Source organism: Buteo buteo, chromosome 9 (assembly GCF_964188355.1).
Source record: "Buteo buteo chromosome 9, bButBut1.hap1.1, whole genome shotgun sequence".
In the NCBI taxonomy this organism is placed as follows: Eukaryota; Metazoa; Chordata; class Aves; order Accipitriformes; family Accipitridae; genus Buteo; species Buteo buteo.
In genome coordinates, this window is record NC_134179.1 from 14,338,986 (window position 1) to 14,365,016 (window position 26,031).

At 41.5% G+C, this 26,031-nt stretch overlaps 1 protein-coding gene across 4 annotated transcripts in view; it reads left to right on the forward strand.

Moving 5' to 3' along the window:
* PLCB1 (phospholipase C beta 1) overlaps positions 1–26,031 on the forward strand; it is a 412,787-nt gene that overhangs the window by 138,556 nt on the left and 248,200 nt on the right. The gene's annotated exons all lie outside the window — the stretch shown is intronic.

The following is a 26,031-nucleotide window of genomic DNA, read 5'->3' on the forward strand; positions in this document are numbered from 1 at the left end:
AAAATGCCATTTTAGGAACTTAAGATATGGTTTAAAAAGCATCAGAATTACTTGTCTGGAATTCACATTTTTGAAACTGAGCAGAATGTAAAGATTATGGGCACTTTAAATCGCAGATCTATTACTCTAGGATTAATGTTATGTTCAGAGCAAAATATCAGTAAGAACTGCTGTTTTTCCAGCACTTTGCATATTTAGCCATTTAGCTGAGTACCTCCATTTGGCCTCAGGAGATTTAAGAATCCTGTCTTTGTAAAACAGCTCAAAATGTGTCTTTTTTAATGAAGGCATACAAGGGAAAAATGTCTGCAGCTATGTCAGTTCCACATAAAAATTAATACAAACAGCTTTTTAAGCAGTTGGGACTATTTTCTGACTGCTGTTCCTCTGCTGGTTTTGCTTTGACATACAGGTTTACATTCTGCACTCTGATGGTACTCATGGAAGAGCGAGAAAGTGAATTTTGGTTACTATTACAGACTAAATTCAAACCCTCTGATCTCTGTAAGCCTTTTCTTTGTCATTAGTTGATGTAGGATTAAGTCTCAGAAGAAGAGCTGTTTCGTGGTCCTCTTGGGAATAATGTTGGACAGGCAGCACAGAGAGGTTTCTTCCGTCGGGCTTTGTAAAAGAAGTTGAGACATGAATAGAGATGCTTGATCTGTGGCTAGCTGACAATTAATCACTTAAAAGTAATTAAAGTTGAACCTCAAAGGTAAGCAGTCTGTTTAAAAAGAGGGCTGAAACAGCCATAGAATCAAAAATTCACCAGAAGTTTTCACAGCAGGGTGAAAAAAAGTGTAAAAACAGGCTCTTGTGAAAGATTTCTATGCTCCTTACTGCTCAACCTCACCAGGGAGTACTTAATATTTCTTAACTGTTATTGATGAAGTGTATGAAGAAAGTTTAAAACCAAGCAGAAGAGTAAAAAAAAGGGATCTCCTGAACCAAATATATCTCTCTACATTGCAATTGCTTGGTGAAGGATCATGACTTAATATAGGTTCGGTTCTTAATATAGTTATCTTTGTTAAATTTGTCCTTTGTGTGAAACATTTCTACGGAAAGAGGAAAAAAAAATAAAATCCCATGCTCATCCTCGTTGAATATCAACAAAAGTTTCAACTGTCAAGATGTCTGTCTGTGCCTGATGTTTTGGTGACCCACCATATATGTATTTTTTTTTTAATGTAGTTTTACTATGTATGAACCAGAAACCACTGGCATGAAAAGACTAAAGCATTTGTTCTGCAGGGACTGTGCTGAGTGTTGTGATGCTTTGGGTTTATTTTATTAAGCAGGAAGCTTGGGAAGGGTTTCTTACAGTCTGTTGGTCTCACGAAGGTCTGAAGCTGCTACTGTCATCAAGCCAAGAATAATGGTACAAGACAGATGAAGCTGGGTACCAAGCAGAAGATTTTTCATGCTTTATCTTCAACGCAAGGATTGGCATTTGCAAACAGTTACACAAAACTTTCATGTGTTTGTTCTGCAGAAGCTAAATGTAGAACAAGATATTGAAAACTGGAGAAAACCCACCAATTTCTCATGTAGGTACAAGTTTAGGTATTGGTCACAATAAAAAATTAGTGGTACCAAGATAAGTTTAGGCATGTCTCTGAAATTAAAGTTGTAATTTTTTTCTTTGTACTGGTAATAATGACTTACTGTTAAAATTTGGGTTTTTTTTAAAAAGGATGTCAGAGAGCATTAATTCTGAGAAATATCTAGAGGCTACATGCACAATATTGCAAATTATATATATGTGTATGTAAATAGTATATCTAATGTATAAATACAGTGTGTATGCACTCACATACTATATACTGCAAGTTAAAGGGAATTTGGTGAAGAACAGTACAAATTATCATGACACTGCAATCACTGATTTATGCAGAAAGCAGGAAATATTTATTTGTGTTTTCACTTTGCTGAATAATGGCCAAGAGATGTAGCAGAGCTGGAGTTTATAAAACAAGCAGAAGAAAAACAATATCCTCTCCAGCAAAAAGAATCCAAACACACCTTATCTTTCCCTCCTGTTTGCTGGGAGAGAACAAGTGGCAGCAACTGCAGTCATCAAAGTAGGCAGCACTTGCTGTGGACAGGATGTGGTTGACGAAGCGATAATTAAATCCTTTTCTCTGGCTGCCTAAGCCTGCTTTCAACTCCATAACACAGATAAAAATGTCTTTCCTTTCCAGAAGCTCTCAGTCTGGTCTCTGCTACGTAAAACTAAAACTTTATCAGTGTGAAAGCTTTTCATGAAAACATTTGTGAAAACTCTCCCAAGTCATTTTGGTTTCCTCATCTCCAGATTCAGGATGCAATCTCAATGGTGTTTTTTACAAAGCTTAGTTTCTGACTAGCACATGGAGACTTCAACAGAGTCAACAGGAGCCACTTTTTTTCTGTAGGCAAGTGCCCAGTGACCTGAAAGTCCTTCACACAAATCAGCCTGTTACCTTGAGATGCCCCAGACATCTTCGTTTGCTGCTCATCCACGTGAGCTTTTCTCTAAGCAGTGAGGCCATACTAGAAAGGCACAAGTTACTTTGGGAATTAGAGATACCAGCGTGTTCCCCTGGACTATATAAATCATGATAAGGTAGCATTTGGCTATGCAGAAATGCAATAAAGAACACAAGTTCTGTATTTGTCACGGTTTTATTTAATTAACTGGCACTACTCTAATCATCTATTAATTGCCTGAATTTTGGATGGTACTTCATTGACTCAGGCCAGTATAACACTGTCTTTTATGCTACAAATGTACTTCAAGTTTGTCCTCTGTTTTATTATGCAGGACTTCTTATTTTTTGTAAGGGAGCATCAGGCTGTGTGCTACGCTTTCTCCTGACATCCGTCCCCAGAGACTTTCCCTGGACTGTCTGTCCTGAGTCACTGCAATGTGTTGTGAATTCTCTTAGGCCCCGATCCAGGAAAGCATTCAGGCATGTATATAACTTGACGATCATAGCTTCAATTGTTCATTGACATCAGTGGGAATACTGACGTAATAAAAATTATGCACATGATTAAGCGCTTGGCTGGGCAAAGGCCTGAGCTAATTATCTTTTGTAAGCAGATTTGGACACAAATTGACACTACATTTCTGTTTTCTTTTATTTATTACAGGATTTTAGGGTGAAGGTAATTCAATCTCCCATCAAAGCCTTCAGCAAACACAAGCATTAGAACAAAACATGTAAATGTAATTATAACAGAGCTTGTCAAAAACACTTAGTGTCATGTAGTTAAGACATTACAGGGCCTAAACTCCATTACCTTGAGGTACCTGAGAACTTCAAGGAGTGCTTGAAAATAGATGCTTAAATATAAAATAGCAGCAGAAGAAAGTGTTTTCTTCCCTCTGGTTAATAAACCTAAGGAATAATGTATCTGTGTTAAGAAGCAGAAGCAAACAGAAAACTCCAGTTGTATTCAGCATAGAGCACAACTCATTAGCTGGTGCTGGGGTTCTTTCTGGTTGTTGCTCCTTTTTGTTATTTTTGGTGTAGAAAATTCTTTTCACCATTCTGTAAAATGTGCTATACCAAAGCTCCTACAAAGGTAAAGCTAATGAAAGTAAAACATGCCTGGTAATGGCTGCATAATTGATAGGTGCCATCAGTGCTCTCCACTGATTTTTATCGGCCTCTCTGAACAAGAAGTACTTGCTTGTACTTTGATAATCATCTCCAAAATATTAATAAGTGAACTCAGTTGCAGCCTTGTCTTTATATTCTCTTCCTATACCAGACAATATTTTATCTCCATATGAAAAAAATGAATATGCAAATACATGTGTGTGTTTATATGTATTGTCACATGCTTAATATGACTAGCTGTATTCGAGTCATCGTCCATCTGCATCATGGCAAGAGTCTTTGTACCTTTGTGTTCAAATAATCTTTCCTGTTTCGAGATCAGGTGTAAAACTAAGCCACAGCTTTGGAGGGCCCCCTGTGGCTAGCTGAAGATATGCTATATATATTCTTTACTTCTGTCTATGAAACTGCTGTGCCATATGAAATTGCTGGCGTCTGAGTGAAATGTTGATACCTGTATTTGAGCTGATTGTGTTTTGCTCCATATGTATTTCAGTGATGTTAAGGTGCTGTTGGTGGAGGGAAGGGGGGAGAAGCTAGATGTGTGTGCATTTGATTCAGTGCTTTGTAAAATGACCACATTCCTGTGTCTGATTGCCCTTTGCAAGGTTATGATTATCTCTGAGATGGCTGCATTTATTAAGTAGGTGTGGGCTTTTGTTTAAAAAAAATATTGGTATGACAGGCTCAATTTTCAAGACATACAGGCAATAATTCTGTACTAAACAAAAGGCTGGTATAGCTGACATGGGTAAATGCCTCTTACTAGAAAATACTAAGTGAACTGGTTGGCTTTCTTTCAAAACTTAAAAGCAGTGGTGCTTTCTATTGGAGCTGAACACTTGTTAAATGATTTTTTTTTTCCCCTAGCCATTTTTTCTCTGTTTCACTGATAGCAACAGAAAGAAGAGCCGTTTTTGTCTTCATGTAATTTTTGTGAAGCTTATGGTACTATTTCAGTAAGATGTTTTCTGAAAAACAGAGCAATTGAGGGTTTCTTTTATTTTTAAAATAAATGTATATTTAAATTGCCTTTTTCATAGTATCGTTTTTTATTTTTATTTGTCATGCTTCCAAGCAGTAAGTTGTCTTCATGCAATAGCACAAAGTCGTCAGCCACGTGAAGTGGTTGGAGCTGGTGATGTTGTTGTCGCAAGCACCAAGTATGTGCCTCATTTAGCTGTTTGCTCCTTTTCTCCTCTAGTCCTTCTGCCTTTTCTGGTAGCTGTCTCCAAACTACTAGAAGCGACACTGAATTCAATACACTGAATTCAGATTGGTGAGCTGACCTGCAGCTGCTAGCAGTGGCATTGAAGATTTGGGTTTGGTGGGTTTTTTGTTTGTTTTGGGGGGTTTTTTGTTTGTTTGTTAATTTTTTATATTGCATGTTGCTGGAAGGGATATTTGAGAAATATTAGCGCTTTGTGACTCAGTGCTATTTATGACTATATATTACTTCATGGTTCTTCTAATGGTTTAGTCGTATCACTTCATTATACGCCATAGGTTTTGTGAGAAGAGGACGTAAAAAAAATCTATTTCCCAGTAGTTTTGTAAACAGAAGTATAGAGGAAAAAGAAAAGATATTGACAATTTCTACCCTCTAAAATACATTATTGAGCTTTATACCCTAGGAGGTTCATGCCATTCAGTTGTAATATCTACTTTAACTGCCCCAGGAGAGCTCTCTTTCTCCAGAGTGCTATTGAACACATCGGTTCTGGTTCGCCAGGTCAGCCCAGGTTTTGTGGTGTGACAAGGTGTTCAGCTCTTGCGAATGCCTCGGTGGTGCGTGTGTACAGACAAGGAGCCTGGTTGCTCAGGTGTCTTGCCCAGGAGGAGCTGTGGAAATTCATCCCATGATTTCTGAGCCAAATCCACAGTTGAGGTGGGAAAGGTATTTGGAAATTGCTTTCAAGCTGCATTACCTCAATAGCAAAATTGCCTATCAATATTAAATTGAGAAAGTTATTTGGTTGTTCTACTTGAAGAATGGATTGAATCCCTGAATAAGTCATTCTGATGGTTAATTGCCTGTGGGAAAAAAAAAAAGTGACCTTTTCCAGCTCTCAGTCTAGCTTCACTTTTCAGGCAGTAGCTCTTGTGTCAGGCTTCTGTTTGGACAGCTCTTGTATTTTCTCCCAATTAATTCCCATCCGGATTGCTGGAAGGAATAAATCAAGATTTTGGAAAACTAAACAATATTACTCTTCTGGGGAGGAATGAGTAAAGTGAGTTGGTTATCGGTGGTGCAGCTTTACAATCCAGTTTGCTATCTATCTCCTGCTCTCTGGCAGATGGAAAAATGAGCAGAGAAAACCACATTTTTCAGTGTAGCCTTGCAAGACACATTTAACCTGAATATATGAATTTGGTGGTCCCAAAGGTTTTGGGAAAGGAAAGCTGTCAGCTCTCCTTCAGTCTAGCAGTACCTATTAGTCAAATATAACAAGGTCCAGAGCTCAGGTCAGCACAACTGGTTTTCATTTCATGTAGCAAAAGCAATGTGCATATTCCCTCTAGATTTTTTGATTTTTTTTGAGAATGTGCTGTGCATATTACTGTGCAGTCACTATTGCTTTTTTACATGTGTTATGAAAAATTGCAAATAGCCACATTCAATCTGTGAAATATTTCTGTTCTTTTCTGCTTCTTCAACAATTTTATCTTTGTGTCATCTAATGCTTTAGTCGCTATTGACAGTCAGCGGGACACAGCTTTAGTGTTACTTGGGTGATTTTGAAAATTAGATTTTTTTTTTTAATATTTTTTTTACAAAACCCAAAAACTTTTCTAACTAAAGTCAGCACCAGATACAGGTTTTACTTGCCACTTCAATACAGAAACAGTTGCTGTGTTTGTCAGAGGACAAGATACATCTTGGTGATGACACTTGCTGATTGTGAGTGACAAGGACATCTTCTTTTTAAATTGGGGAATGTTTTTATGCTGATGGAAATATTATACACTGCTATCAGTGGGAGGGGAGACAGTTTGTCTGAGAGAAGGAATATCCAATAATAGCTTGAATCCCCTCGGGGTCAGTTGGAATATTTTACAGTAAAGAGGTGCTGACCCTATCATGAAAACCTCAGGTTATACTGACTTTTGCTCATACTGCTCAGTAGTAGTGCACAGAGGTCAAAATATCAGCTTTTGACCTAATTCTTGAAGAACAATATTAAATTTTCCATGAGGTACCTCAGGGTCAGCTATGTGGGCAACAGGTTAGCTTTTAATGGGCAAATATTCCAAAATAAATGTAAAGAGATGGTAAGTTATAAGCTTATGACTTTTTTTTTTAAAAAAAAAAAAGCTTTCACACTGTGCCTGAGTTAGGGGCTTCCAAGTACCTAAAATTGCACTTTAATTGGTGTACCAGCAAAAGCCTGTGCCGTTGGATTCCATGACTGCAGATAAAGTTCACGCCAGCATTTTAGTTTCCTTCTTTGTGTCATCGCCTTGCTTGGGTTATATGTAACCACTGCTTTGCCTATCCAGAAGTGTGGTTGTGGTGTACCTGTTGATAACTTTAAGACTATGTACTGTGTTATCCTGAATCCAACTTAAATAATCGGAATTGTGCCATTTGATACAAGACTATAGGAATAGATTGTCATAGCTCTTTTGGAGTGAAAACCTCCCAGTAGTTTCTAAAAAGAATTCCAGAAAAATTGGAATGTGCTCTTTGTCAGGTACAAAACCTGTTAAATGTTGCAACACAGTTTGTATGGCTATCAGATGATCTCCATTGTCCTGCAAAATATAACATCATCCTAATTTATAAACAACCCACAGGCAAGCAGAAACCTCCACCATCACCCCCTTTTTTAAATATGGTTGTAATTCTGTGGTGAGCCATGAAAGGTTTTCCTGGGGTACCTAAGGAAACTAGTGGTTTCTCATCACCAGCCTTCTGTGTGCTCCTGGTCATGTGGTGGAGGCGAAGGTGGGTACATCTCAGTTTACATACTTATCTCATCATTGTCATAAGTCCATCCAGCCTTGCCACAAACATGGACACAGTCCTATCTGGATGGAGTACAACATTGTCAAATTCTGTACAAACAGCCTCAATGAATGTAAGTCACTTTATTCTTGGAATTAATTTCTGCACTGCAAATGGATGTAGTTATGTGGCTAAACTGAACAGAGCCATAAACAAAGCAGAACCGTCAACCAAGTCTTGCAGGAAGTGATCGGCTAAGAGCCTTGCCGTCGCCAGCTTGTGGCATCAGGAGAGTCATGGGAAACAAAAAAAGGATGGTGAAATACCAGCTTGGGCTTTACATGCAAGGACAGCAAGTAGGAGTTGGGGGAAGAGCAGCTGCGATAGTCCATGTAGGAATGTGATAAGCCACCTGCAAGGCCTGCAGCACCCTGTGCACCAGTCGGCCTCGGTGTTTTCTCTTGCCTTCACCCAGCAAGTTGTGCGATGAGACCCTCCTAGTGATGGGATTCTGCCTTCCATATCATGGGGGCTTGCCAAGCATGTTGTCCTAGGTGGGAAGCCTTGGAAGTGGCTGAGGCATGTAGAAGTACAAAAGCTGCTTGTCGGTTCATTTGCTTTACCTGAGCACAGAGATTGCTTTTTTAATTGCATCCTCAGCGGTAGGATGTGTTACTAATGGAACAGAGGAATTGGGTATATATGTAATTTTGCTTTGGGTTCCTATGTCTCTCCATTCCTGTACAGTGTGCACTCTGTTTTCACAAGGTGGCTTCAGCCTATTTGTGAACCTTCAGGGTGGCATCACACTTGCTCAGTGTGGATTGTGGGAGACTTTAAACCCGTCCATCTACTCGCCTCATAAATGCAGGAGGGCAGAGGACAGGAAAGTGTGATAGAGGGCAAAAAAGCAGGGAGAGCTGAAATACAGGTTAAAAATCATGAACTTTTTCTCTGTGTGCAAAACAAGACTCTGTTTTATACTCCAGGATCGTAAGAAGAAGGAGATCTGTTATTCTTTAAAGCAGCTGAGCCCAGGTGTGCCTCTAAACAGAGAATGCAATGCTGCTGAAGCCGACTGTCCCGCTCAGCAGTGTGTGTCTGCGGTTTATCTCCATCAGAAGAGACTTCCTCTACCAGGTTCCTCTAGTAGCTAAAAGGAGGTGAGGCAGGAGCGTGGCATTCATCCATGCATTCATCTTAGCGTGGCCGCCTCCTTCGTTCCCTCAGATCGACACATTGGCAGCGGCTGTGAGTCATGTTGCCCTGAGCTGGCACTGGCAGCAGTAGGAGGGCAAAGAGGCGATTGTGCTCCCTCCTTCGCACCAGTTCCTCTGCCAATACGGCATTCAGAGCGCTACAATGGGATATTGTGCTGCCGGGATTGCGTGCTACTGTTTAGATGGGGTGGGGAAGGGGTCATTATTTTTGTACAGTGGGAGCTAGCAATCTGGAACAAACTGCTTTAGAAAGCGCCCAACTTTCCTTTCATTATTACCAAAATAAGAAATGTATTATGCGGCAAAAGGACTCCATGCTGCTTATGTTGTTGAGGGTTTTTTTCCCACTCTTGTCAGATATTTTTACCAAGCAAAAAAGGCTCAGGAAACAGTTTATGTTAGTGTTCAACCTTTGGTGGGGGGAGGATGTGCTACTAATGGTTGGTAATTACGCTGGTGGGTTTTTTCAAGGAAATTCACAAAGCTGACTTCTTTTTCTTTGGGAAGGAAGAAGTCCCTTTGTGTGTGGTTAAATGTCTGGTGTGCTTCAGAGCAAGCCTGCAGATGCATTGTTTGGAACCAGAAGGAAGCGAAAGGTGGCAGCCTAATTACTGAGCTGAGATGCCTCTAGAGACAAGTAAGGTGCCCACGTCTGTGTACAGCTTTCTTAGGAAATCAGCCAGTTCAGCTCCACGAACTCTTAGGAACCCTCAGTGACAACGGAGATATCAAAGAGTTAGAAGTTTTAGCTAACAGAAGAGGAAAATTAATATTGTGTATTAAGGACACAATCATTATTAGCAGTGAATGGACATGTTAGTGCCTGCTGTGCGCAGTGTTCCTGTGTCAGCCAGGCTTTGGCTGGGATGCCAGAAGTGTCTGCACTGGGCCTTCCAGCTCCCAGACTTGCCTTTCTCTTAGGAGTGTGAAGAGCTGGTGGTGCCATTGACCCTCTCATCCTCCCCTTCCACCCCCTCACCATCCCCACTTGGAATTGCCTCGAATTTCTGCCAGTGAACTACAAAGATAAAGCGATAAAACAGTTCCTGCATACCTTGACCTTTGATGGTCATACGGTACAAATGTATTATTGGAGTTTTGTCTTAGTAATTGGCCTGAAGTTGTGCAATAACTTTCGTAATACAGGGGACTCGGTGTTGCTCTGTTCCAGACGCATAAATCAGGTACCTGTTTTTTTCCTCCTTAAATTTTGGGGATATTTGTGAGTTCACTCTAGTCTTGAATAATCTTCCTAGCAGTGTGACAACTGTATCTCTGGGTAGTTGTTGAGTCTATTGAGATTTGAGAGACATTCTTCAACATAAGCAGCACTTCGGATAGTTATTTGTGCTGTGTCATTTTAGGAATGCTGTAGTGCCCTTTCACCAATCTTTTACATATATTAATAAAAATGCAAGTCTCCTAACCATCCAGAATTGTGGCATGTTAATGGTTTGCTGTTTGTCAAGATTGCAGACAGGTGTCAAAAGCCCTTTAGGGTTTTAGGAGCTAGGTTATGCTTTAGGGAAGAGCTATGTGTTGAAGCTGTCCCGTTCTCCAGAAGCACTGTGCTGCCCATCACACAAGGAGCCAGGAAGGGCCAGAGCTGCATGTATGTCTCCAAGCCAAGGGCTGGAGGACTTTGGTAGGTGCTCGAGAGACTCTTCTCCCTCCTGGTCCTGTAGCCCAAGGCAAAACGTTGCTATGAATTAATTCGAGACACGGGGAGTTAAGTGGTCTTGGAAAGTAAAGAAAACAGAAGTATGTAATTTTATCATGTTTTTGACATGTTACATAAAATAACCTGCTACTGCATGAGCTGCCAGATTATCGTTTGTATTTGCTGTTTACTCTATATTCAGCTCTTTTTGTAAAGTGCAAGTAAAACATAGCTGAATGCGTAACTACTACTGTCACTGGTTCAGGGGGGTCTTTTATTTTGCCTGTGCATTCATGCATTTGTTTGTTCATATCTGTAAACCAAGGTGGCTATGCCTGTATGCACACATCAGTTCCCGCTACCACAGTCACCCTTAAACAGGCTATTTTTTTATAGCTGGCACACATTTCTTTTATGTCTGGGTAAGGGAACTTGTTGTAACTCCAGGTGTCAGGTGTCACTTGTTCTTGGCTAAGACACCTTCTCAGTGTTGAATACTGCTCAGCTTTTTATCAGTGCCTCGGTTCACTGCTCATTCTGTTGTTCTCCAGAGTGCTCCTATTGTATGTCCGACTGCATTATTTCTGCAGCCAGCAGCCTGTGCCGCACAGGTATGCTTCGCTAGCTCCTTTCATGCCAACAGAAGATTTGTGCACGCTAGTGCTTTAGGAGTGTGCTTTGAAGCAGATCTCCCATTTCGCGTTGCAGAGCAGGCTTGGCATATGCGAATGGGATGAAACTAAATTAGGAATTGTGCTCCAGGTGCATACCTAATGTGCTTCCACCATTAGTGAGTGTTCATCTACAGTGCTAAAGCAGACTCCCTCCTCATCCCTGAGATGATAAGAATTGAACGTCAGGTTTGCAGCAGCAGCAAGGTCTCTGCACTACAGATCTGCTCCGAGCATCCTCACTGCTTGCTAATGTACAGATAGCCAGGGATATCTTAAGCTTTTCACCTCATGCTTTAAGTTAAGGCATCCTGTGCTGGTCTTCTGTAATGAGTGATGTTAATCTCACTGAGAGAGCCCATTCTTCTTGCTGGCAGTATTAGACATACTCAACTTGTAGTCACTGGACTTTCCATTTATGTCTGCTTCAGGATTCATTGTGCTTGACCTGTGCTTTCACAGGAAGGTAGAGCTGGGAGAGATTTACTAGGTCCCGGACCCCCTGGTTTCATAAGCTTTGTCCTAAAATCCTATTCAAAGACTTCTTAACTCCCTTTGATTCCTGAGTTTCTCTACCATAGTATTATAGGTTGGCCCACCCACTTCTCCATCCCAACTGGCACTGAATTCTGTGGACATGCTGTTGTGTCCAGCCGACATCTGAACCATTCACACCATAGGCAGAAATGGGAGGAGAGCTGCCAAGTGATTCCCATGGATATGAAACGCAGGGGGAAGTTGCCCTTGAATTTTCTTTGCAAAAGAGACATTTGACATCTTTTTTCCTGTAAGTGTTTGTCTTTCACTCCATGAGCATTGCCTCTTTTGAGGAAACATGGTAGTGAAATAAATAAAACATGGAGTTGGACACTGGATAGTGTCATTGGATGGGTAAGCTCCTCTGGCTGCCAGAGCTTAGTCAAGTCCCTCTCCTAATCAGATGTTCCCGTTTGCCTGTGAGGACATGTGTCAGTTTGTGTACAAAAGACACTTAAACTTTTGCATCTTAATAGGCAGTCTTTGCCAAATTAATAAACTGGTACCTGATGAACATACAAAATCTGCATAAGATGGCAGGCTAAATTTGTGGTCACTCTCACCTCTTAAATTTCTTTTCTCTTTCAGCTTGGGGGAGCCATGTATGATTGTCATCTGCATGTTTGATATATGCCCTGTCTCTTGTAGTAATCTTAAATAATACTAGCATCATATCTCAATTTAGAGAGACGCAAGTGCTGCAAAACACGTGGCTGATAAGTAATCATAAAAGCATAAAAATTGCCAACATGTGGTAAGGTATGTACGAAACTACACTGGACTTTCTGTAAGAAAATAAGAGTATTGCACAGTAGCACAGGTTCTGCGTAACCACGTCCTCCTCACTTCAGTGCCTGATGCCATTTCAGGCTTTCTTATCTAAGCATTGATACCTATGTACCCTTACACTGGCCAGTCTTGGAGTAGTGGGAAAATAATTTGTTTTACCCAGTCTCATTTGCTTGTCTCTTGGTATTGAGGAGCAGCAGATCATAGGGGCATCAAATTTTTTCATTTCGTGGGAGGGATTATGATGTGGTGCCCATTGGAGTCATTGAGATGACATTGACTTTTCACGGATTTACGCTGACATAGGTGAGACCCTCTGGGATAATCCCATAGTCTTTTCTTTGTCAAACCCGTCGGGGAGATCTGCAGGCCCTTGCCTTCAGAAGTTCATCCCTGAAAAAGTGCAACTTCACCCCAAATACTTCTGTGAGCTCACCAGACACTCTTGTCTCCCTGTAAATTTGCCATTTTCTCGTGGGTTTAAAACTGCTTTTCTCCCCTCCGCTTGCCAGTATGAAATAATAGGATTGTTCCAATGGGAAAGGAAATGTGTTTTGACACCATTGTGTCAGAGTGCCACTTTGAAGGTGATTTATTTAACTTGTGCTAAGTTCCTGTTGGTGTTTCTTTAGGCTTATCATTTTGTAAACATTCTAGAGGCGGCTGCAGAGTGCCAACTGCTTTATGTTCTCTGTTAAATAAAACATACAGTACAGCCCATTCACATGAACTAATCTCCAGTGCCTGCATTGTTTTGCATCTTTGGGACCAGCATCTGCAAAAAGACCGAATTTGGAATAAGGAGCTCTGAGGCTGTCATCACCCCAGCGGGAGGGCAGGTCGTGATACCCAGGGTAACTCAGGTTGGAAGAGGTATGATTCCTTCTCCTTCCATGCAGATCTGTGGCTCTGAGTTGTGAAAAAAAATAAAATGAGGAGTTAGGGAATCCTTGGTTTTGTCTTATCCTGCCTACTACAGGCTGCTGACTTCAGGTGTTACCTCAGAATAAGAAAATCACTAATTTTTACCTTTTTATAAACACTGTCTGTATTTACTTTTTCCCCCCCAATAAACACATCCAGCTTACATCTGTGTCTATAGCAGGTGATGGTGATCCCTAAGGATTCCTTTTCACGCCCCGCGACACAACGGCAGCAGCACAGCAGCTCCCCGGGTGTGCAGGTGCTACACAATGCTGGTCCAGTTTCTGGGTGGATTCGCTGGCCCTAGGCTGTCCTGCCCTGGGGGAGGACCCGGAGCAGGCAGTGCTGTACAGCACATTGCTCACTCCTGGAGGGTCAGGGTTCCCACGTGAGACGCGTGGGAAGGTCAGCATGTGTCCCTTTGTTGTGCGCTGCACAGAGATCATGTGCCGCTACAATTATGATCCTTGCAAGTACCTGTCGAGAGAGCAGGACCAGTAAAAGCACCATACGTGAATTATTGAACGTCAAAGGATTTATGACTTGCCGCATTTTCCGTTTGAAAGCTGATGTATTGTAAGGAATGAAGACAGGCAGGAGAAAGTTATTTTAGTTCTGGGTTTGTCACAGTTCTGGGTTTTTAACAGGTGTCCCTATCTGTCGTCTTGTGGTGGTCAACCTTGCCAGCCAGATGGACCATGTGGGCCCTTCCAGAAGCAGGGGCACACGATGCTTTCTCGTCTCCTGCAACTAGTCACAGGAGGCTGATGGCTTGGTACTTGCACGTTGGATCTATTGCTTCTGGGAAGCTTTGGACTGAGATATATTACAGGCTGGATAAATTCATTCTGCCTCCCCCCTGCTTTATGTCATATAATGGTGACAGAAAAAATGGCAGTAGGAAAAGGCTGCTATTGTTAAAATAATTAATCTGGCTGATAGCCTCTTCCTAAAGGGCCCTTGGGATAGAGGACTGCCAAAAGTAGACTGCAGGCTGGGTAAATTTGCATAGTGTGAAAGGTGGGACATTTAATAATAAATCTGTATTTGTTATCTTGGCCTTTTACAATGAAATGGAAGTACCGCCAGCGCTGTGATGTCCAGAGTAAATACCCTACAGTACTTATTAGAGTAGGCTAAAATGGGCTTTCATGGGGAGTTAAAATAAAAATAAAAAAGGGCATTAAAGCAGGCTATTGTGAAGTAAGTTTTGAAATGCTGAAAATTGTGCGTTTCTCTGGTTTTGGTTTCTGGAAGTCTTGAAGAGATTAGCATAAATGAAGGATAAAGCTTGTTGTTAAAAGTGGTGGCAGGGAATCCAGCACAGTTTAAATTTAATAATCTAGTTAAAAATGCTAGTTTTCATTGTTTTCATAAGGTTTCCTTGACAGAATTATCTACTCTGAATTAAGTCCAAATCACCTCCCTCCGCAGATTTTACATCTGTCGCTGCTTTTTGAGCATGTGGCCATTTAGAAAGGTACCCCGACTTAACGTAAAGATGCTTAGTGGTGGCATATCCATCGTGTCTCAGGGAGGTGACTAACTACTTCCATACATTATGTATCACATCATTTATCACCTGTGAATCAAGGCTTCATCTCTGGATAAATGGTAATTACTGATTATGCCATGTAATTAGAAGTTCTTTACCAGTAGTTGGGCTACTCATTTTAATGGTTTTGTATCTAACAAGCGACATATTCCAAGCAATGAAAGTTTATCGTTTTAGAAGGCAGCAGTGCCAAGCTAGGTTGGCGTGGTTCATGTCTGCAAATATCACGTGACAGTTCCAGCCTCTTGTTTTCCTGCAAATGAACCAATGATGGTTATTGTCAGCAGCTTATCTGCCGTCAGTGTAGGAAAAGGTAAGCTTTCAGGATGCAAAATGATACTGCTTACGTGTGTGATACTAGGAAACTTTTTTTCCTCTCCTCTTGTCTTCTGAACTTATTGAAACATTACATGTAATGCTGGAGAAGGTATTTTGCTTAAAACTGTAGCTGGCTGATCTTTCAAGTACTCTTTCCTATGCGTGTGAAGATTTTGAAGCTGCTCTGGTACAGTCTGTTAGCACCATATCAAGTACGGGCTTCGTGGCTTATTCAGCACGTGACTCTATTGGGTTACACCAACAAAGGTTGTGGGAAAAACAAGCAGAAAATGAAACAATGGCTCAGGATGGCCAACCCCCAGTAAGCAAGTCCAGATCTATGGGAGAGTGCCCCAGTTATTAAGAGGGATGGGCTGATTTCCAGCCTTCAGCCACATCGTGTAACGCCTGGTGCCACGCAGGCAGAAGCCAGTCAAGCACAGTGTACGGAGCAGGGGGATGCGCTATCCAGATGTCAAGGAGGCAGTTTCAGATAGGCTGGCTAGACTTGTTGAGCCAAGATGCACATGGAAATTACTATCTTAAAATCTTTGTCTGTAGATGTTTTATCCCATTGTTCAGAATAACCATTGGTTTGATTTCAGCAGTGCAATCACCAGCTGTCACTGACTGCTATAGGGAGTAGCCAGAGGTGCTGACTCAGCCTAGATGCTTAAGCACAACTAATACACGGGATCTGCAGCACAGGGTTTAGTAGGGAGGGTCGCAACACAAATTTCAGTGCAGTATCGCCGTACCTAGAGATTTATCAGTATTGCTGTTCTGCTTTCCTGCTTGTTTCTTTACTTACTGTGACTTTCCTCATCCTTTGCATATCCCCCTGTCCCTGTAATTGCCCAACATGTTTTAAGTCTCTTGGCATTATTTAGAATCAATGCCATTCCATATACATGTCTGTGGTTCTCTGGCCCGCTTTACTGACAGATGCTTGGGGGCAAAACTTCAGCTGGTAAAAATAGAGCTCTCTGCAACAGTGATAATTTATACCAGCTGAGGATTGGCCACTTGTGCTCTATCTTAAAATATCCATCTCTGAGAAGCAATTTGTTACTTAATGAAGAAAATGCTCTTAGTCTTCTATTTCTCATTTCAAAACACCATGAATGTGGTTGGGTTTTTTTTCTAGATTAGGCTTTGTTTTTAATTGAAGCCGTGTTGTGTAATCTATACTATAACACATGTTCATGAAAGGGTATTTAAATAAGTATTTTATTTCTTCTTAAAATATTTTAAGAGTAACATTCTGCATTTTGCTATGAGATATGCAAATGCTTCATACCTGCCAAATCTTTCTGGTTGGGAAGTATCCCTTCCACATTTTGGCAGGGTGAGTGTAGTTTTCCCCAGCCATTTTCCAAAATCCTCCCTGAAACCAACTTATTTAGCTGACTTCAAACATGTTCTCCATTTTAAAATGTTGGTAGGTGGGATAATTTTGTAGTGTGCCTGTAACCTCTCATCACAGAAATTAATGGATAAAAATACAACTGGTATCTCTATCTTTATAAGCCTGCTATTTGAAGGACCCAGTCTGTCTTATAGCTGGAAGGTCATCCTCCTGTACTGTGTGGTGGTGCCTGAGTAAGGGGTGGGCTCCTTGCTCTTGCAGATGCTGGTGACTGGTCTGGGCCTCGGGATGTCTCATGTCATGACTAACCAAGGGCTGGTGACTCTGGAGAAAGGCACGTCACCACTAGGTTTGATGTACTGAGGTTGCTTGGTTTGAAGAGCCAAACAAGTCCGTCTCATCTGGGTTTTTAATTCTTTGAGGAATCTGAGGTTGGTCATACAAATTGGAAGCTATTGGCTAGTGACTTTTGTCTGATGTAGTCTCTAATTGTCTGGGGGTTTTAAGTCCTAAATATCTATGTGGTTGCTCTCCTGACATGCTAGCGCATATGTACTGTGGCTCCTTGTTCATAAACCTCCTGTGAAGGTTTACGTGTTCACGTCTATCCCTATACCAACTACACCAATTATTTATGTAGAGTTAAAAAGACCTATTTTTACTCTCTTCTTTAAAGGATTAAATGTTTGTTTAGTGCTTCTGCCTTCCTTTCTTAAACTTTGTTCGAGGAAGCTTTAAGGAGTGAGAGAAGTTGAGTTTTAATATTCAAAGTAATACAGACTCCTGAGGCTGACCTTTATTTAGCTTTTTAGATCTTAAAATGCTTGAAGTGATATACCCTACAGATTATGCAGTGGGGTTCCCAGAAATGCCCTTGCTCTCTATTAATTTGTAGTCTATATAAATATGAAACGATCATGGGTTTCTTTTAATACTCTGCTTACACAGTCATATCAAACATCTTTAAAAAGAAAAAAAAAAAGAGGCCTATTTTAAGTGGGAAAGCTGAAGAGTGAGATAGTAGAGAGATGGAGACAGAGATTTGGTACTGTTCAGGATGCTGTTACTGCATTAGGTGAAGTCTGGCTTCTTGCATAATACATTAGAGCTGACAGGCTTGCTGTTCTTTTGGAGGCATCTAAATTGTATTTCAATTGCCCCATGAAGACAGAAGAGTTTCTACAAGGGGGCAAAGGTGCATAAGTTTCATTACAGGTTAATTTTGCGGTTGTCTGGTTTGGTTTTCTGTGGGGTTTGGGTTTGGTTTTTTTTGGTTGGTGTTCTGCTTGGTGGGTTTTTTTGGTTTTGTTTTTTTTTTCCCACAGCAGTGAATTGCGTCCCTCCATCAAGAAATCGAAAAAAGCAAGAGGTAATGCGAACGTCTCAATGCTGGACTTCTTGTGTGGATGAGATAAAGAAGCTGATACTTTCTCAGCATTGTAACTCTGTAGAAGTAATACTAGGAATCATGCGGGTGGGGTATGAAAGGAGAGCAAGTTACTGTCACTTCTGAGTAAGATCAGTGACAACTGGGCATGACTCTTGTGTTACTTTCTAACTATTACTGCTTGTTGCAACTCATTCAGACTATTGAATAATCTTATTTCATGCTAACAGATAGCCACCTGGGCTATCACAGTATGTAGTAGTTGATGAACTCATAGCACAAATCTTATCTTAGAGCCTTCTTGTATTAATTCAGTTAATCTTCAGATTCAGGATGCATGTGGGAATCTGTTTCTTTGTTTTAAAAGCTTCCACCATTGATTTCTTCACTTTATACATGTGTTTTCAAACTGTAGTTAATACAAATCATTTGCACAATGAGCTACAGAGCCTGTGACTTAGTAGGAATTATTAGAAATTAGAAAGAGAAGAGACCTATTCCAAAGAAATGCAGCATGGGCAGCCTTCCTTTCTGGCTCTGATATCTGCCTGTCGGGTGTATACTGTAGCAGGTGTGTAGCCCAAAGCATACGTGAGCTTCAGACTGATTACAGAGATGGAGGAAAAGATGAAGTTACCAGAACAAATGACTCTAAATGTTCATACTTTTGTATGAGGTAAGTGCAACGTACAAGCCAATTGTATGACACTGTCTCTCTCCACTCTGAAGTGAGGAGAGACCCCTTAGGAAAGACTGTGTGTTTGTCCTCTTCCTTTCCTTCCTACACTGGCCAGAATTTGTGTCTGGGTTTTCCGCAAGAGATTATCTAATTTATTTCCAGTGTTCATGCAATTTTATTTGCTGGGGGAAAATTACTTAAAGGCTTTGCTTTGTTGAAGCTTAGAAGTCTTCTGGTCTGTTGATCTGACTGTGGTTGGACTCCAAAGGAAACAGAGAGAACAGTCCACAAGGTCTGGATCCTGTCCCCAAGTGCAATGCTAGCTTGCATCAACAGCCCAAATATTAGCTTTGTGGTCAGGCAAGTGGATTAGAAATCAGGTTGTTATACAGTCAGTGCAAGTATAAGTTGTATCTGACAATCCCATCTTGGTATAATTTTGGTAGGCATCATTAGCTTGCCAGCTGAGAACTTTGAGGCAGTTCTCAGATGGAGAACTGGATGATGGAGAGCATTAATGGGTAGCACGCAGTCATCCAGCAAAGTAGCAGGAACTTCTGAATGGAAAATGACAACATATAATCCATTTTGTCTGAATTGTCCAGCGTATGAGAATGTCTGACAAAGCAGTCAAGACATGATATCATTTTCCCCGGAGAAGACGTTTGCGAAGTGCACTGCATCTCTTGCATTCAGTATCTCTTCTGCTCATCTGCTAAATGTTTTTGTTGCAGCATCCTGTTTAAGTCAGTTATTTGGCAACTTAAGTCTGAGATCAGGGTAAATTCCAAGTACTTAAATGAAAATGGGGGGTTTTGTCTCCCAGAGAATACATATGGTTTTCTCTAATCAGTGCTGAACAAATCAACCTTTAGGCATTAGTATACCAATAAATATAGTATGTCTGTTCTTGCCTTTCAGGTATATGCATTCATAAATTAGCTAACTAGGCTTCTTATTTCATAGATTCAGTATGTGCAAAACCTCACAAAGTCAGAGAAATGAGTAGTTTGCAGTCTCTTGAAAATACATTTAAGTCTGTGTCTGCATGTGTATGCTAATCAGTTGCCCAATTCATGTGACCCAGGTAATTTTCCTCAGTGTTTTTTTAGCTGATGGATAGTATAAATGATCACATTCTTAGCTTCAAAGTTGCCCAGGACAAGTTGGTGAGACATGATTGAAAGTGGATTCTCTAAAGATTAGCAGTGGTTGAAATACTAGAATAAAAAAATGTAGTTACTGCCATTCTTCTAATTCGTTAGTTGGTATCTATGTTTCTCAACCCTTTGCTTCTTACATTAATGCTTGTTCCTGGGTCAGCACCAATTACAAGTAGTAGTAAATAACTACCTAACAGTTTCATCAGTGTGTGGAACCCACAGATTTTAAATCAAATTTAAATGGGAACGTCCAATATCAATAACATGCTTGCTCTTAGGGCTCTAGTGCTAAGTCAGTTTAAAGCTGTGTTATCTAACGTAAAACGGAGAGTCTTCACTGAATCTAAAATTACAGGTTTGCATCTTGTGAAATGTTGCACAGACAAAACTAGCCCACAGGTGAGATTGTATAACTGGGGATCTGCACTTCATCTTGGTATTGTGTCTAAAAGCGCTTGTACGGAGAGAACATGCCCATTTAAATACTGTATTGTCCATATATGGCCTGCTGCAGTAAGTATGGAAATGCTCTCAAAATGTAGCGAACTGCTGTCATGATTTAAGGACTCAGTCTGCAATTTTGTACTGATGGCCCATCTCCCATCCCAGTGAGGAAGAGTCAGGCAAGGATCTAGAATAAAGGATTTGCATACATCACAGTTGGTAGTCATGTTCATGCAGAACGCAGCTTCAAACCTCTCTGGGGAATTCTAGCCTGCAACTGCCTGATCAGTCATAAAAAGCTTATTTTTGACCATCATCTCTCTTCCCTTTCTTTTTACCTTTCCTTGTCATACCTTTACATAATGGCTGGAACTTCAACAGTACCCAAGGCGTGGCTGCTGCATGGATTGCTACTGTAACAGTGATTTTTTTAATTATATTTATAAACCATTAGCTTGTCTCTTGTATTCTTAGGCATATGGTAAAGCATGTACATGTGTTTGGATCTTTACTTACCTACCATCTCTGTCTTGGACTTTTCCTTGTTGTAGTGGGGACTCTTTTAATTTTAGTCTTTAATTATTTAATCTCTTAATTTTAAAATGCATCGTTGTTGTTTCTTGATCTTTTAGTTGACAGTGCTTTGGGTTCCCCCTTTTCTTTCAGAAAAGAAAACCATTCATTTGCCTTGTGAGTATCAAAAATATGACTTAGAGATAACACAAAAGGGGAACTTATTGGAAGAAACATTGCATATTTCTTTTAAAATTCCTTCATTTGTATTGTAGTATTGATATTAAATGGTATCATAAATTGTACTGCAACCTTTTTTCTTTACTTGCCCACACAGAGCATTTAGAAAAGAAAAGAAAATGTGACTGAATCTGTGAAAGTGTCTATATATATTTGTCAGAAAAATACAGTAGAGTGGCATTGTGTTCAGGACCCAGTTGAGTGGTAATTATTCTTTCAGCAGTTTAAGACTGTACCTGTTCCCTGCATTTTAAGTGGCTGCTGAAGAACAAGGCACTGCATATTGATTAAATATTAATTGTGACATTGAAATTTTCAGTCTCATATTGTTTGGCTGCATTGATCCATAACCTGCATTTAAACAGTGTGGTGCAACTGGTTAAATGTGATGAAAGTATACAAGGTGGCATTTTATGTGAAGTCTGTCTACAACTGAATGGTAAAATATATTTTTGCCTTTAAGTGTGTCTTGGGAAATTGTTCCACATTAGTTCTGCACACAAGTAACAGTGAGGTCAAATGAAAATTTCCATACTAAAGGATTCATCTCGTAGCTAGTGGGCTTGTTGTAGGCGAAGCTCTGGTAGCTTTAACAAAAGGTTATTCTTTTGATAAAGAATATGGGTCAGTGCAAGACTTGCGTGATAAAGAATATGTAGACTGCACAGCTCGTCTTTGCAGATCTCCCATGCACCCAGAGATGCCTGGTTTGTTTAAGCCATTTCTCTTCTTACTGAGACACAGTTTAATCAATAAGGAATAGTAGCAGGGTTTGTACTGTATTTGCAGATCTCCAGAGTTTCTTATCTCTGATGTTTAACATACCACAAGTCAAGTCACATACTACAGGATCTATTTGCTACCTTGGGTAATATGATGGGGCTGCGTTGTGGTGCTCCCTTCCAGCGGAGGTTGGGTGAAGCTGGGAAGCCTTAGGGCACGCGTGCCCAGTGGTGCTTCTGGGGCAATCCAGTGCCACAACCTCCTTGCTTTCTGTAGCCCAAAATGCCGCAGCCGGCAAAGGGTTTGTGCTCCATACTGCCTATGTGTGTCTCTGCCAGACACATACTTTTCCTTATATTTAAGGAAATTCTGCAAGTGCTCGGTTATTGCAATGAAGGGCGTGATACAGACCCATGGGCCTCCTCTATACTGCATCGTGGCTGGGTTGCTTTAGGCAGTCTGGGTCTGCATGGATGGGCAACTTACTCCTCCACCATGGCTGCTATCAAGCAGCGACCGCGTCAGCGGGCTGCAGGTGTAGAACTCTCTATCCATCCATCACAAAGGCATTGTGCCCAGGCTCTCAGAAGGCGTTTTGGATTAATTTTTGATCTGTACTTTTCAGAAGTCGGCAAAGTGCATATTTAAACTATAGCAATCGTTGGTAATCAGTTTACTATAGATTTTAATGGATGTTAATAAGGTTTTCCCTCCAAGTGCAATAAGAATTACTCCTAATTTGATTTTACCATCAAAAAAGCTTTCCTATGCTTTGGTTTTATTTTGTATATTTTTAATCACTTCCCATTTCAAAGCGCATAATTTTGCGTTAATATACTACTGGGGAACTTGTTCTGTTCTAAAAACATTAGTCATTCTAATATCAAAGTGTTTCACTTGGTGTATTTCCACCACTGGAGATTAAGACATTTACCTGGTTCTGGCACTCTTCATACTTGGAAAATATTTACCTCAAGCTGTTTTTCCTGTGTTACTTTGTGTCCTGAGGCACTTCATGTGATGGAGGGAGGTTACGTTTTGTGAATTTTAAAACACTTTGTGAAGATCTGGTTTTGAAGCTCCGAGACATTTTCTAACCATAGGACAAATTACAGATGTGTATGTGTGCGTGTGTAAATGTTTCATACACTTCAATCTTTTTGATTTCACATTTAGTAATTAAACAGGCTAAGGGCACAATATAGCTATAAGAAAGAAGTGCAGAAATTCAGTGCTTACTTGACAGTATCAGCTTCTGATTTGAAGTGCCAATGCCTTAGCCATGCAATGCCCAGACCTCTGCTTGACCAAGGTACCACCCGTTCGGCAGCCACAGCTCCCTTACCCAGATCATCTCACCAAACCCTTATTCTCAGTATTCCACTGGCTTACTTCCATCCTTTTTCCACTTGGTTAAGCTACCCTATTTAATTTCATAGTTGAAGTCTTAAAAGCCTGCCCTGTCACCTTGTTTGTCATCCACGTTGCTGGAGTCTCACATTTATCCTCCCACTTTCTCCCTAGCAATTATTTTGTTCTGAGGCAATGCCTTTACAGTCAGCTCACTCTTCTAAACCTGGCAACAAAATCCATAGGTGTTTTTCCCCCCAAGCTAGCTGTTTATTTGAAGTCACTTTTCAATTGTCAGTGTCTAAAGCCAAGTACCTAGGTCTTGGGGGGGGGTTAGGCATGTAAACGCAGATGTCACGACATCGTTTTCCCAGGGCTGACTGCTCCCATTTGATGGTACTGTTTTGATGGTGTTTGGCACACTTGGAAGTTCAGGCATTTTGGAAAGACTATCTGAAGGGGAGGAAGAAAGCTGGGTTCTCAGCTAATATGGAGATTTTTTTTTTACCAGGCTTACATGGTGGTCTACAGCAGCTGAACATGCCAGGGAGGAACACCATGCTGACAGAAAGCTGCAGAGATGGTGTGGTTGTTCTGTCTATTTGCTTCACCCAGGTGTAATGCAGAGGACAGCATGACTGAGATGTTGCAGGTTAAGAGAGGGACAGGGAAGTCTCCAAGGTGACAGAAGAAAGTTTTGCTGTGCCTCCTAGCTGCATAGAAATAGCATGGTTTAAATAGGGGCTGACCTTGTGAGCTTTTCACTGTGGCTGTATAAGCAAGGGATACAGCAGTCAGGTCTGGATATCTCTTTGAGAGTAGAGGCCAATTATCATGTATATTTGTAACATTCACCCTAAGTATCCTGTATTTCTTGCAACATTGTATTTTCCATTGGAAATTAAGCCATCATTTATCTTCATAAGCAATTTTATCTTTCTTTGTGCTTATAAACTTTTTTCCTCTATTAATCTACTGTTCATCACTGAAACATATTCTTGCAATCCTCGGTAATCACCTATTCACGGCTCATCAGTCTAGTGGTCATTATTTTTTAATATTATTAATATAAAGTTGATTTTATATCGATTCATCAACAGCTGGTTAAAAGTGATTCACTTCCACTGTTTAAACAGCATTTCCCAAACTTGATGTGTTTGAATACAGTGTTGAATAGCTGCAAGCAAATTCTTTGCATGTATTTCTCGGTTTAAAAACTGCTCAGTCACAGCAGCCTGCTCCTCAAAAAGATCTATCTCACTGCTATTAACTAATTACAGAGAGCTCTAAATATTCAAAGTGCTTTACAGACACGGGGCTTGGATTGTGACCCAAGGCAAAGGACACTCCAAATTAGACATGGCATAGCAAGAAATTGCTATGAATAGACCCAGCTCTTCTCTATGTATGTTATATGGCACTGTGGTGGGTTGACCCTGGTGGGAGACCAGGTGCCCACCAAAGCTGCTCTATCACTCTCCATCCTCAGCTGGACAGGGGAGAGAAAATAAAGTGAAAAGCTCATGGGTCGAGATAAGGACAGGGAGAGATCATTCTCCAATTATTGTCACGGGCAAAACAGACTCAACTTGGGGAAATTGGTTTCATTTATTACCAATCGACCAGAGTAAGGTAATGAGAAATAAAACCAAACCTTAAAACACCTTCCCTCCCACCCCTCCCTTCTTCCCAGGCACAGCTTCACTCCTGAATTCTCTACCTCCTCCCTGCAGCAGCACAGGGGGACGGGGAATGGGGGTTGCAGTCAGTTCATCAGACCTTGTCTCTGCTGCTCCTTCCTCCTCCAGGGGAGGACTCCTCGCTCTTCCCCTGCTCCAGTGTGGAGTCCATCCCACGGGAGACAGTCCTCCACAAACTTCTCCAACATGAGTCCTTCCCACGGGCTGCAGTTCTTCTTGAATTGCTCCATCATGGGTCCCTTCTACGGCGTGCAGTCTTTCAGCAACAGATTGCTCCAGCATGGGTCCCCCGCAGGGTCACAAGTCCTGCCAGCAAACCTGCTCCAGCGTGGGCTCCTCTCTCCACGGGGCCACAGGTCCTGCCAGGAGCCTGCTCCAGTATGGACTTCCCATGGGGTCACAGCCTCCTTTGGGCATCCACCTGCTCCACCGTGGACCTCCCTGGGCTGCAGGGGGACAGCCTGCCTCACCATGGTCTTCCCCATGGGCTGCAGGGGAATCTCTGCTCCGGTGCCTGGAGCACCTCCTCCCTCTCCTCCTTCACTGATGTGGACGTCTGCAGGGTTGTTTCTCGCATATTCTCACTCCTTTCTCTGGCTGCTGTTTTGCAGCTTTCTCCCCCCCCCTTCTTAAATCTGTTATCCCAGAGGTGCTACCACTGTCGCTGATGGGCTCGGCCTTGGCCAGCAGCGGGTCTGTCTTGGAGCCAGCTGGCATTGGCTCCATGGGACATAGGGGAAGCTTCTAGCAGCTTCTCACAGAAGCCACACCTGTAGCCCTGCTTTCTACCAAAACCTTACCGTGGAAACCCCATACAGGCACTAACTGCAAAGGTGTATGAACATTTCACAGGAGCTGCTGGGTTTTATTCCCTCTGCATCATGCACAGTGGTGCATCTGCACCCCTTCTGCATCTTCCTCTTGATGATGTGCCTCCATGCTGGCACTGCTGTAGCCTTGGTGGTTTTTTTAGGCAAGAAGATTTCATCAGAAGCCCTGGAGGGAGGTGATGAGATTTAGGGGAAATCAGAGAATATGCCCATTCACAGTCCCGTGCCATTGGTCTCTATCTCAGCTGCCCATTCTCCGCTATGTCCCCTCTGCCTCGCAGTTGCCTTAAGTGTTGGCTGGATCTCTGGAGCAATCCTCGTGGAGTGCAGAGTAAAGGTGTGAATAATGCAGTGCCAACTGAGCTCCTGAGATAAGGGGAAAGCGTCTACACAGAGGGC